The sequence below is a fragment of the Martes martes genome, assembly GCF_963455335.1.
Source record: "Martes martes genome assembly, chromosome: 6".
In the NCBI taxonomy this organism is placed as follows: Eukaryota; Metazoa; Chordata; class Mammalia; order Carnivora; family Mustelidae; genus Martes; species Martes martes.
The window spans coordinates 32,761,602-32,775,411 of record NC_137893.1 but is presented as its reverse complement, the minus strand read 5'-3'; positions in this window follow the sequence as shown (position 1 = coordinate 32,775,411).

Sequence of the window (13,810 nt, the reverse complement as noted above, 5' to 3'; positions counted from 1 at the left end):
AATGACATGAATAAAAATTAGGACACGGAGCTTCTATATTAAAACAGTATAGCAATGGATCTAAGAGTAATTTAACACATTTCACTTGGGCCAGTATCTGTCAGACTAGCTCTCCATCATAATGCCATACATCAAGCTAATACTTAATAGCCATAATATCTCTGTTTACAGTGCTTTAAGGACAAGCTATGCTACAGTAGAGCCAGTAGCATTTTTATTATGTCTTCATTACAGCAATGTAATTATCAATATTATTATTGTTATGCATTACTTTTGCCTCTTGTCAGCATCATGTTACTACCACATAATTCACCCAATATCATGAAGACAAAGAAATTATTACTTGAGTGGTATGATATTATCATACTGTTATCCTCACAGTTATATTATTGAATGAGTGTGAACATATCTGTTATTTAAGATCCATTTGTTTTCAACAAACTTGCCCTCATGTCACAAGTTTTAGCCAAAGACAATTTTTCTAATAATCAAAATTTTAAAATACTTATATGCAGACAATTTAAGAAGTATTTTTTTCCTTTTTCTCACTATTTTAAACTTTAATTATGTGCCATATTTGGGTGTGTGTTTACTAATTAATTCTGTTTCATTGGTTTATTTATCTACTGCTATTCTAAGCCACAGAATTCTCATTATTATTGCTTTACATCTTAATGTGTACTTAGAAAATACTTTGTTTTGTTCTTTTTCTTCATTTTTTTTCTTGACTATTTGTGCACAACTTTTCATAAATATACAAAAAAGAAAAAGAAATTTAGATATAACAGTTTGGTTTTTCCATATGTGATCCAATTATATAGTCTCTGGGAAAAGGGAGAATTTAGCTCATTCACAGCCATCGTGATTAGCCATTATTCATGTCTACCATTTTACTTTGTGTGTTTCATCTATCATGCGTTCTGTATGTTTCCTTATCTTCTACTAGATTGACTGAATTGGATTTGGTTCCTATTTTAATAGCTTTATGTTCTAGTTCTATTCTTTGAGTTGTTAATGCTTAATTTTAAAAAACATTAATTTAAACATGTTTTTCTTAGAAGGTCAAGAGTTTATTATTATTTTTCTCCACCTTTGTCTTTCCCTGCCTCTTTCTGACCCCCTTACCTTGCCCTTAATTCATTTGTACTTCTTATCTTGAATTTTATTTTCAGGTTAGTATTAAAAACATTTCTTCCTTCTTTTCTTTACCTCCTCCTCCATTTCTCTTCTCTCCTTCCCTCTTCATCCAATTTATACCAACTAGATTTTAGCAACCATTTAATTAATTAATTTGATGCTCATCATTCCTTCCAAATTCATTTTTTTCTTTTGGAGGAATATATTTTTGAATGTTTCCTTTTATTCATTGAGAGGTTCTCATTTTACTCTAGAGAGTTGATTTCTTTAAACATTTCCCCTCCTACATACTATTATATTCTCTTTTAGAAACCACTGATAAAGTATTTTTCTCCATTCTGATTAATATTTTCATTTGTTAATATTTTTTATTGCATTTTGACCTAATTCTCTACCTTGACCATTTAGCTCACTAATTTGCTTTTTACCAATGTGCAATTGTAAGCCTATTTTTTAAATATACAATTACATTTTTCATAGTAAAAACTTTTTTTTTAAAGATTTTATTTATTTATTTGACAGACAGAGATCACAAGTAGGCAGAGAGGCAGGCAGAGAGAGAGGAGGAAGCAGGCTCCCAGCTGAGCAGAGAGCCCAATGCGGGGCTCAATCCCAGGACCCTGGGATCATGACCCGAGCCAAAAGCAGAGGCTTTAACCCACTGAGCCACCCAGGCACCCCTAAAAACTTTTAACTTTTATTTGTAATGATCTGTTTTTTACCTCATGAATCTTATTTTCTACCTTTTATTTCTACACATGTGAAATATACTTGAAGTTATTTTCTGACTCTTGTTAATTCTGTTTCTTTGGAAAACAACTTGTTTTCATTTTTGTATTTTTTTTTCTCATAGGTCAATTACCCTCTGAGTTTATTTATTTATTTATTTATTTTAAGATTTTATTTATTTGACAGACAGAACACAAGTAGGCAGAGAGGCAGGGAGAGGCAGAGGGAGAAACAGGCTCTCCCCTGAGCGGAGAGCCAGACGTGGGGCTCGATCCCAGGACCCTGGGATCATGACCTGAGCCAAAGGCAGCTGCTTAATCGACTGAGCCACCCAGGAGCCCTGAGTTTATTTTTTGGTAGTATTTCATCTGTATTTGATTTTCTGGTGCAGTGGTTTATTCGTTTTCTATGACTACTGTTAACAACCACAAATTAGTGGCTTAAAACAACATAGATATATTGTCTTACAGTCCTACCATTCTGAAGTCTAAAAGGGGTCTCACTAGGTTAAAATGAAGGTGTTGGGAAGGCTGCTTTGTTTTTGAAGGCTTTAGAAAGAATTTGCTTGCTTGCTGTTTCTAGTTTCTAGAGTTCACCTGCATTCTTTGGCTCTTGGCCCCCTCCCTTTTTCCATCTTCAAACAGTAATACTGGGCTAAGTCCTTCCTTACCTGCCATCTCTCTGGTTTTCTCTTCTGCTTCACTCTAACCCAACAATTTTTAGGGGCAAATCTGTATAATTAAGAATTATCTCCTTATTTTATTTTAAGGTCTGCTTCATTTCTATCTGCTACATCAATTCTCCTTTGCCTTGTAATCTAGCATATTTACAGGCTCTGGCAATTAATATGTGGGCATCTTTGAGGTGAGGGGTGTCTTTTATTCTGATTATCACAGCCAACTAGAAAACATATTCAAGTGGGGTCAGCCACCTATTGGAGTGGCCTTAGCTAATGAGACTGACCTTGATTGACCCCGTGAATTCTCATCTGTCTACTTTTTCGCAAAATCTGTCAGTATTAGGTCAACACAAAGTTTCTGTTTTTGTTGTTTTAAATGCAAACTATGTATCTATTTAATTTTCTTTCATGTTCTGGGTTTGAGGTGGAAATAGTAAATTCTAACAGGTGCTCAAATGTAACAATTAGAAGAATAAAGAAAAGAATTTATATGTGTAAACCACTAGATTAGGAAACAATAAACAGTTTATTTAGAATATACTGGGAAAAAGGAACAACAAGGAAAAAATAAGAAAAAAGATGCTAAATAAGACACAATCTGGGGACCAAATGTATGGGTCATAAAAATATGTCAATATTCAAATTATTGATAAAGATTTTCAAGTTGAGTCAAAAATGATAAAAGAAAAGCATTTCTTTTGATAACATTAAGAGGAAATCACTTAAAACAATGTAAGAGAGCTAGGTTGAGATAAAAGAATTTAAAATGCTTCATAGACACAAAAAGAAAAGCAAAGATCATAATAATAACAAAAAAAGTTAAAATAAGTAAAAAGTGCTAAAAATAAAAAGATTTTTTTTAAATGAATAAGTTTATATGTTTTACTTAATAGAATTTCAGGATTTTATTTGCAATCTAATCAAGTTTGGTAATATTCCATTTTTTATTTAAGAATGTATATTGAGTCTGTGCAAATTAAAATTTTCTTGTTTTATATTAAATCAGACTTTATGTTATGCAGTAAAAGAAATACAGAATTTAAAAAATCTTAGTAACAAAGACTAGGATTAGTATCATGTAAGATTTTAATGTACAAAATTTAATATATATTTTACATAAGCAATGTAAAACTAACAAAATTGATTTAGGTCACAACTGGAACCTCAAATTCTACAAAGCACATGCAGATCGCATTCTCTGACCATACTCTAGTAAAAAAACAAAAACATTAATATAAAATATTTAAGCAAGAACCTCTCATAACCTTTACTTTTTAAATTATCTATTATGAAAGTCTTAAAGAAAGAAAAATGCAATTAGCTCCTAAAAAAGAATAAAGATAGGAATATTTTTGTCATCACTTATGGAGTATTGCCAAAGCTTACTCAAATGAATATCCATAACTGTGAATATTTTATCAAATAAAAATATGGAAATGAATAATTTAAACATTGAACACTAGAAAACAAGTGCAAAACAAACATAAATAAAAAGCGTAACAAAGAACACCAAGAATTAGAAAACCCTAGAAGTATAAAATTGGTCAGTCTAAGAACTTGTTTTATGCAAGGGAAATAGAATAGGAAGACTTTTAGATAGTCCAAAACCCAAATTTTGCAGTAAGAAAGAGAATATAATTTTAAAAATTAGTTTAAAAATTGTGAGTCTATGTGTATCCATATTTTCTAATTAACTTAAAATTTTGCTATAATAGATTGCTGTTTAAAATATAAATGCCCAGGAGTGCCTGGGTGGTTCAGTGGGTTAAAGCTTCTGACTTCAGCTCAGATCATGATCTCAGGGTTCTGGGATCGAGCCCCGCATCAGGCTCTCTGCTTGGCAGGGAGCCTGCTTCCTCCTCTCTCTCTCTCTGCCTGCCTCTCTGCCTACTTGTGATCTCTCTATCTATCAAATAAATAAATAAAATCTTAAAAAAATAAAATAAAATAAAATATAAATGCCCGGAGGCAACAGGGTGGCTCAGTCAGTTGAGTGCCTGGCTCTTGATTTCAGCTCAGGTCATGATCTAAGGGTTGTGGGCTGGAGCCTCATGTTGAGCCCTGTGCTCAGTGGGGAGTCTGCTTGGGATTCTCTCTTTCCTTCTCTCTCTCACCCTTGCCTTCCATTCTCTCTCTCAAATAAAATTTAAAAATCTTTAATTAATAAATAAATAACCATATTTAACTAAATAAAACACAAAAATCCTGAAGAGAATTGAATTTTTCAAATAACTACTTCTAACAATGTACCAAACTCCCTCAGTTTTTCAAATATGAGAATAACTCTATTTTATTGTTAATATTATAGAAAAGCATGGAAGGATGTTTCATTAATGACACCAGAATTAATAAAAATTACACAAAAATGTAGATCTATATCATTTATACAAATAATTAAAAATAATAAATCAAATATGACCAGACCACAGAACTCCTATGTTAAAGATAACACATCATGTCCAACAAAGTTTATTTCTGAAATGTAATTTTTTGGAAATGTTACCAATTAATACAATGTAACAATCTTAATCTTTACTGAAAAGATATTTGACATCTTGAATATTTATTCCTGGATAAATCAAAACAATGAAATAAAACATTAAAACAAGCAGAACAAGAAATAGAATAGACACTCCCTTAACATAATAAAGAATAATGAGAAACAAAAGTATTTACTGTATCTTTATATCTGCTTTAAGCTACTAGCCAACATCATTTTTAATGGAAAGTAAAAAAGTCATTTCAATTAAGTATAGGTAGGAATTTCAAAAGTTCCCACTATTTTTTTTGACATTTTACTCTAGGTCAAGGTTTATACAATATTACAATAAGGGAAGATAAACAACAACTAGACAGAGAGAAAAAGAGAGAGACAGCAAAAACAGAAAAAGAAAATATATTGTCACTATTTATATAGGATTTTGCAAAGCCAAAGCATTAACTAATAAATTGTATTAGAAATAGGTAAATTGAAAAGATCATCCTGAAAGCATGTAAATACCAATAGATTTTCTACATCTAAGAAGAGAATTAAATGAGAGAACAAAAGATTACCTATTTAACAATAAACTAAACTATAAAATATCTGGAAATCAACTGAGATATAAATGTGCATCTAAAAGGAAAAAAACAGAATCCTACCAATAGATATACAAATACTGATAAAAATGAATATACTTCCCAGGTTCTCATAGTGGAAGACTGGATAATCAAAAGATATAAATTTATCTGAAATTAGTTTATACATTATGCAAATCTGATAATTATTCAAAGGGATTTTTAGAAACTTATTGTGACTGAGATAGGAAAAAAGAATGGTACTACCCAATAACACGTTAGAAAATAACACAATTATGAAGAGGAATTTATGTGATATCAATATATACTGTCCAGCCACATTTATTTAAACATCAGGAATTGCTGTAAGAATCTACTATCCATGGAAAAGAATCAGTCCGGATATGGATTCAAATGTGATCTCAGTAAGGGCTATTCCAATCACAGTATTTAATCCTGGGAGTCACTCTCATTTTATTTTTTATCATCTAATAAATTACTTAAGTTCCTTTTTTAGTGTCTGATTCTAACCATTGAAATATAAAGATCTACAAGATAAGTGTTTTTGGTCATTATTCACTAATATATTCTGTGAAAATGAACAAAGGAAACCTCATTTAAAATAAAGTCAGGAAGCCTTGAAGGGAGTAGATTGCAGGCACTGACATGGAGACCCCAAACAGGAGTAAGCTTGCTTTACATGCCCCAGGATGAAGAAGGAAGAATTTTTCCTTGCCCAGCAACAACCCAGCCAATGAGAAGCCATCAGCAACCTAAAGTCTTCAAAATATCCCCTCCCAACTTCCTCCTTTTCTCCATAAAAATAAGCCACTCCCTTCTGCTCTCGGATTTGCCTGTGGTTAACTATGGTCTGCTTATCCCAAGTTGCAATTCTCTGCAATTCCTGAGTAAATTCATTTTGCTAAAGCAAGCCATTTCTGCTTTAAGGTCAACAATTTAAATAGCACTTGGAGTATAATGAGTGCCTAACAAATATCCTTTGAGTTAAGTAATTGTATCAAAATCAGTTGAGAAATAATAGGTTAATTCATAACTAATGCTGGAACATCTGACTGACTATTTGATTTTAAAAATTTAGATATGGGGGCCCCTGGGTGGCTCAGTGGGTTAAAGCCTCTGCCTTCGGCTCACGTTGTGATCCCAGCGTCCTGCGATAGAGCTCTGCATGGGACTGTCTGCTCAGCAGGGAGCCTGCTTCCTCCTCTCTCTCTGCCTGCCTCTCTACCTTCTTGTGATCTGTCTGTCAAATAAATAAATAAAATTTTTTAAAAAAATAAATAAATAAAAATTGAGATATGCCAAAATATAAGTACAAGCAGCTTATACCAAATATAATACTATGAATGGACTAAATAGGGGTGAGTTCAAATTAAATTTAAAACCATACCAAAGGAAAAACTTGTAAAGAATATACATAACATATTGAATTTCTATTACTGAAAAGAACTTATTTAGGTAGATCAGCTTTAGAACATAGTAATCAGTACTATTACTTGTGAAATTTTCCAGTAGTGATAGACCTGTGATTCTGGTTATTTATATATTTTCCTAATATTTTAAGCTTTTTCAGGGAATTTTCTTACACTTTTTATCATTAAACTGCTATCTTATTAAAATTTACATGAGGTACTAGATAATATATTTGAAAGGCAAGAATAAATAATATAAGGATTTCTATTTTAACCATAACAAAACAACTAGTTCTAGAATTGACCCCTAAGGTAATAAAAGATAAATTGAATGAAAGATGTGCTAGAACAATGATCAGACCTTGGATAACACACAGCACAGGACTATGATTCATGACAGAAAGAAAATGTAAGAGGTGGGATCGACAATTATTCCAGCTTTGTACCTGAGCACAGTCTGGGTACCATTTAGACCTATGTATGGAAAGGTAGAGTCAAAACAAAGTAGTGCTTTCACTGAGCTGGGGAGACACACATTGGAGTTTGGTGACCCTGGGACTGCTAGTCTCTACAGCACAGAATACTGAAGAAAAGTAAGCTGTATATGCATAGAGTTCTAAAAATTCATATAAGGATTCCTTCACAAGTTTGTCTGAATAGAAAGCTGAGCTTGATTAGGATGAGATTCTACAAAGGCTGACAAGGAACACTTGCTGGAGAGCTGTGAATCGAATGGAACCTGGAGGTATCACAGTGACAAGAGGCATAGGCTTTCTGACTAGATAAGGTGCAACAACCTCTGTACAAATACAAGGCACTAGGTGACAAGTGGAGAAGCCATTCTGTAGAAGAAGGAATACTATCACCTTAAAGTCAGTGCTACTGTAGATACAGCCTAACAAACACAAAAGACAAGACTCAGAAGAATCAAGAAGATCACAAAGCATATCCCCACTGAATTTAAGTGCTTGCCAGTACAAGACAACACTTTCTAAAGGAAGACAACAAAATTTGGACTTTTCACAATGTAGAATCCACAACGTGCAGCAAACAATGAAAATGATTCATAACGCAAAGAAACAAGAAAATGTGACCTCTGATCCAAGCGGGGGATAAAAGCAGTTGATTTTGAAATGACCCAGTTATTGAAATTAGAAAAAAAAATTAAAAATACACTAACATAATTGTTAGAAAGTCATAGCCAAGGCCTTAATTCAAGATGTTAAAAAAAAAATGGTCATAATAAATAAATGAGTAATCTCATTAGAGAGGTAGAAACTATAAAAAAAGATCAAATGGAAGTTCTTGACATCAAATTCTATGAGTCTATTGAGTGGATTTAACAGCAACTTGAAGTTGGCAGAAGGAAAGGTTAATAATTTAAAAGAGGTCAGTAGAAGTTATCTAATCTGAGGAACAGAAAATTAAAATAAACAGTATCTTAATGACCTAACAATGGCAAGAAACACTCAAAATTTTACATTTTATTGACCAAATATCTACCTGTAGATTCAAAAAGCTCCATCAATTTCAAGCAGAATAATGCATAGACGACATTAAAAACAAGCAAAAAAAAATGAAAAGAAAAAACTGATTAAAAGACAGATTGAAAATCTTGGAAACTGTCAAAGAAAATGACACATTACAGAAAGTGAAACAACCATCAAAAGATGGTAAACCTAATAAAAAGATGGCTGGCTTTTCATCAGAAAAACTAGAGGAAAAGTTAGCAGAACATCTTTCAACAACGTAGTTATTAACTCAATTCTAAATGCAGTGATAAAATTTAGAAATGTCTTTATTGGAAACATTGTTTTTACATAATTTTATCAAAAATCATTTTGGCTAAGAAGCCTGGGGTTTCACAACATCTCTCCTCAAGTTCAATAAGTTGCTAAAATGACTTACAGAATTCAGGAAAATGCTACATAAACTGTTATAGTTTATTATAAAGAATACAAATGAACAGTGTGAAGAGGTACTTGGAGCAAGTCTTCAAGGGTCAGAAGTATATGAGCCTCAGTCCCCATGGACTTGGGGTATGTAAAACTCCTGGCATGTGGATACAGTTACCAACTCAGAAACTCCCCGAACCCTGTTGTTTGGAGGTTTTTATGAAGGTTTCATTATGTAGGCATAATCAAACTCCTCTCTAGGATTGAGGGTTGGGAATGAGAGCTCCAATTTTGGTCCTAATCAAGGCTTGGTCTTTTTGGTGACTAACCCTCATCCTGAAGCTATCTAGATGCCTGCCAAGTGTCCCTTCATTAGAAGAAGAGATGCTGCTATCACCAGTATCACTCAGGAAATCCCAAGGGTTTTAGGAGTTATGTGCTGGGGAATGGGGATAAAGGACAAATATTTTTCTTATCACACCACAAAAACTAATAAAAATGATAAAATATGAGTAAAAACCCATTACAAAAAAAATTACTATTATCACACAAGAGAGATCTCACTACAGATTTTACAAACAATAAAAGAATAATAAGAAAAGACTATGAATGGCTTTATTCAGTAAATTTGACAACTTAGATGAAATGGATGAATTCCTGAAAAAACACAATTTTCAAAAATGAACACAAGATGAAACAGAAAATTGGAATAGCCACCTATCTAGTGAAAAAGTGGAGTTTATTATTTTAAAAATATAAATAAATAAACCTTTTCATGAAGAAAACTCAAGGCCTAAATGGTTTTACAGGCAAATTTTATCAAGAATTTTAGAAGTGCCAATTTTATAGAAATGTTTCAGAAAGTAGAAATAGAGAGAACACTTTCAAACTAATTTTGAGGGAAGTAATACCCCAAATCTGACAATGACATTACCAAAAAAAAAAAAAAAATTAACACCAATACCCCTCATGAATAAAGATGTAAAAATTCCTAACGAAATGTCAGCAAAATGAAGCTAGTAATATATAAAAAAGATCACACATCCTGAGTAAATGTGGTTTCTCCAAGGAATTCAAGGTTGTTTTAGCATTTGAAAATCAATTATTCTAATTCACTATGTTAATAGACTGAGTAGAAATAGCTTAGAATCTTCTGAATAGGTTTGGAGAATGATTTTTTATATAGGGCATATCTAAAATATCTACCACTAATATCATGCATAATGATGAAATAGTGAATGATTTCCCATAAAGTTGGGAACAGGTAAAAATGTGTGGTTTTACCAGTTCTATATTGTGCCAATAAGGTAAGAAAAAGAAAGTTTGGAAAGGAAAAGTAAAATGTATCTGTAATTACAGATAACATAATTGTTTACACAGAAAGTCACAAGGATGGGGCACCTGGGTGGCTCAGTCAGTTAAGCATCCAACTCTTGGTTGGACTCTTGGTTGGATCATGACTCAGGTCAGAATCTCAGAGTCATGAGATTGAGCTCTACATTGGGCTTCACGCACCCCACAGTGTCTGTTTGGATTCTCTCTCTCTCCTTCTCCCTCTCCCCGCTGTTCTCTCTCTCTCTCTCCCTCTCTCTCAAATAAATTAATTAATTAAATCTTAAAAAAAAAAAAAAGGAAGAAAGTCACAAGGAATTTATAAAACAACTACTTGAACCAGTAGGTGAATTTAGCAAAGTTGTGGGGTACAAGATTAATATACTAGCAGCATAGAAAATGAATTAAAAATCAGTCCTATATATAATAGTGTGGAAAAGTATAAACATCTAGTAATAAATTTAACAAAAACCCACAAAACCTCTACACTGAAAATTACACAACATTCCTGGAAGAAATTAAGAAAAATTTTAATTAATGGAAAGAAACACTAAGTTTGTGGACTAGAGCATTCAAAATTGTTAAAATGCAAATATTCCACCTTCCTCTAATTGAACTGTAGAATCAACACAGTCTCAATGTAAATCACACAGCCTTTTCTTATGGAAATATAAAAGACTCAAAATTTACTTGGAAATGTAAAATCGCCAGAATCACCAAAAAATTTTAGGGGGAAAAAGATGAAGGATTTACATCATCCAACTTAAAGATTTACTATAAAGCTACAGTAATTAAGATATCTTGATTTTGCTTAGTAATAATAAATAGATCGATCAAGCAGATTGGAGAGTCTAAGAGCAGATGCACACTTACATGGCACAATTGCATTTCCAGAGAGGCACCAAAGAAATCACTGGAGAAAATATTTTCAATAAACAAAGCTGATCAACTGAATATATGGAAGACATGAAACTGAAATTTTACCCAACACCAAAATAGGAATTGATTTAAGATGTATCATAAGCTAGGGGCACCTGGGTGGTTCAGTGGGTTAAAGCCTCTGCCTTCAGCTAAGGTCATGATCCCAGAGTCCTGGGATCTAGCCCTGCATGGGGCTCTCTGCTCAGCAGGGAACCTGCTTCCCCCTCTCTCTCTGCCTGCCTCTCTGCCTACTTGAGATCTCTCTCTTTCTGTCAAATAAGTAAATAAAATCTTAAAAAAAAAAAGTATCATAATCTAAATGTTAAACTGAAGTCATATGTTTCTTTTTTGTTGTTTTATCATTTTTTTAAATTTAAATTTTAAAGTCACAATGTTTCTAAAAGGCAAACAAAGATTATCTTGGCAAAATGGGGTAGGCAAATATTTCTTAGACATGACACAGTATACAATTACTTTAAGAAAATAAAATGAACAAGAATGACTAATATATCCTAGAAATACAAATTATAGCCATAAGCAGGATGCTACTATAAGGACACTTAAAGTAATGAAACTGAAAACTGAAAGTACCAAACCGTAGGTGAGGAGTTTAAGTAATTGGGACCCACACACCGCCACTGAGAATGTATATGGTACAACCCTTTAAGAAAAGAGTGAACAGTTTCTTAGAAAGCTAAATGTACACCTACCATATGGTTCAGTAATTCCAACACTAGGTATTTTCCGAAAGAAGTTGAAACATATGTCTATAAAAAGATGTTTTAAAGAATAATTTTGGCATTTTAGTCACACAAGGTGAAGGAGTCTAGAATAAGTCACTGTGGCATAAGAATTATTTTGACCTGAAGACATTTGAGTTCCTGAAATCTCTTATCTGCCTAACATCAAAACCTCCCAAAAGAACTCAAGTGTCAAAATCTCTTCCCAGGAGCAACTCTAATCTTTTAATCTTCTCTTCTTGAGACAAGAATTTCCTAGCACCACACCCAAGCAGCCTTTGTCACAAAACTATTGTATCTCTTGCCTATTTTTTTTTATTAGCCTATAACAAAAGGGGTACAGGTCTGTGATTCATCAGTCTTACACAATTCGCAGCACTCACCATAGCACATACCCTCCCCAATGTCCATCACCCAGCCACCCCATCCCTCCCACCCCCCTCTATTCCAGCAAGGTTTCCTATTTATCTTTCCAAAAAGGCATCTATTTTTCCATAAATTCCCCTTTCTCTCTTCTGAGTAATTTGTTCTCCCAGATGTGCCCCCTGCCCCTCTCCATTTTGTCCTAAAATGTCATATAAGCCCCAAATTCTAACCTTCTTGAGTTACAACTTTTTGTGTACTTCTTGTTCATCTGCTTTTGTTAGTTTAGTTCGCAAAACACCAAAGACTGGACCTGAGAGGGTAAAAGAGAAGTTCTTAATTTTTTTTTAAGTTTTATTCATTTGAGTAATCTCTACACCCAATGTGGGGCTCAAACTCATGACCCTGAGATCAAGAGTCATATGCTCTTCCCACTGAGCCAGCCACTATAACCCTGAAAGTTTTTATTTTAAAGATTTTTATTTATTTATTTGACAGACGGAGATCACAAGTAGGCAGAGAAGCAGGCAGAGAGAGAGGAGGAAGCAGGCTCCCTGCTGAGCAGAGAGTCCCATGCGGGTCTCGATCCCAGGACCCTAGGATCATGTCCTGAGCCCAGGACCCTGGGATCATGATGGGAGCTGAAGGCAGAGGTTTTAACCCACTGAGCCACCCAGGCGCCCCGCTGAAATTTTTTTTTTTTTAACTTTAAATTGATAAGGCAAATTGATGAAAAAAGCCCAAATATCCATGAAGAGGAGAATGAATAAATGAGTTGTATACATAGGGTTGTGTGTATATGTATGTATATACACACAACCCTATACATACATATACATACATATGTACATACATATACATACATACATATATACACAAACACATATATATGTATTATATATAGGAATACCAATCAGCAATAAAATGTAAGAAAACTCCTAATAGATGGAAAAACATGGAAAATCTTATTGACATTATAGCAAGTGGAAGAAGTCAAACACCAAAGATACATATTATATTATCCAACTATACTATATGATATAAATGATCTAGATTTTTTTAGGAGTGTAGGTTTCATTAGTATCCATTTTCAAAACTCATAGGATTTTACACCTCCAATTTGTGAGTTTCACTATGTACAAATTTTATCTACAAATTAAAACAAATATTGAATTATTTTCCTTAGGCTTGCTCTTCACCATCCTATGGATTGGCAATTTCAAAAGTATCTTCTGTGTATTCTAGGCATTCATGAATAAGTAAATATACTGAGGATAATGGAAGGAAGAATTTTTTGTTGAAGAAGCAAGTTACAAATACAGAAAAGGGGAAAAGTATTTGTGCTCTATGGCATTTGATTGAAATGAAAGCACATCAATATAAAATAATTCCATATGTTTGCCATTTGCAACAACACGGATGGGCTAGAGAGTATAATGCTAAGTGAAATAAGTCAGAGAAAGACAAATACCATATGATTTCATACATATGCGGAATTTAAGAAACAAAGCAAACATGCAAGAGGGG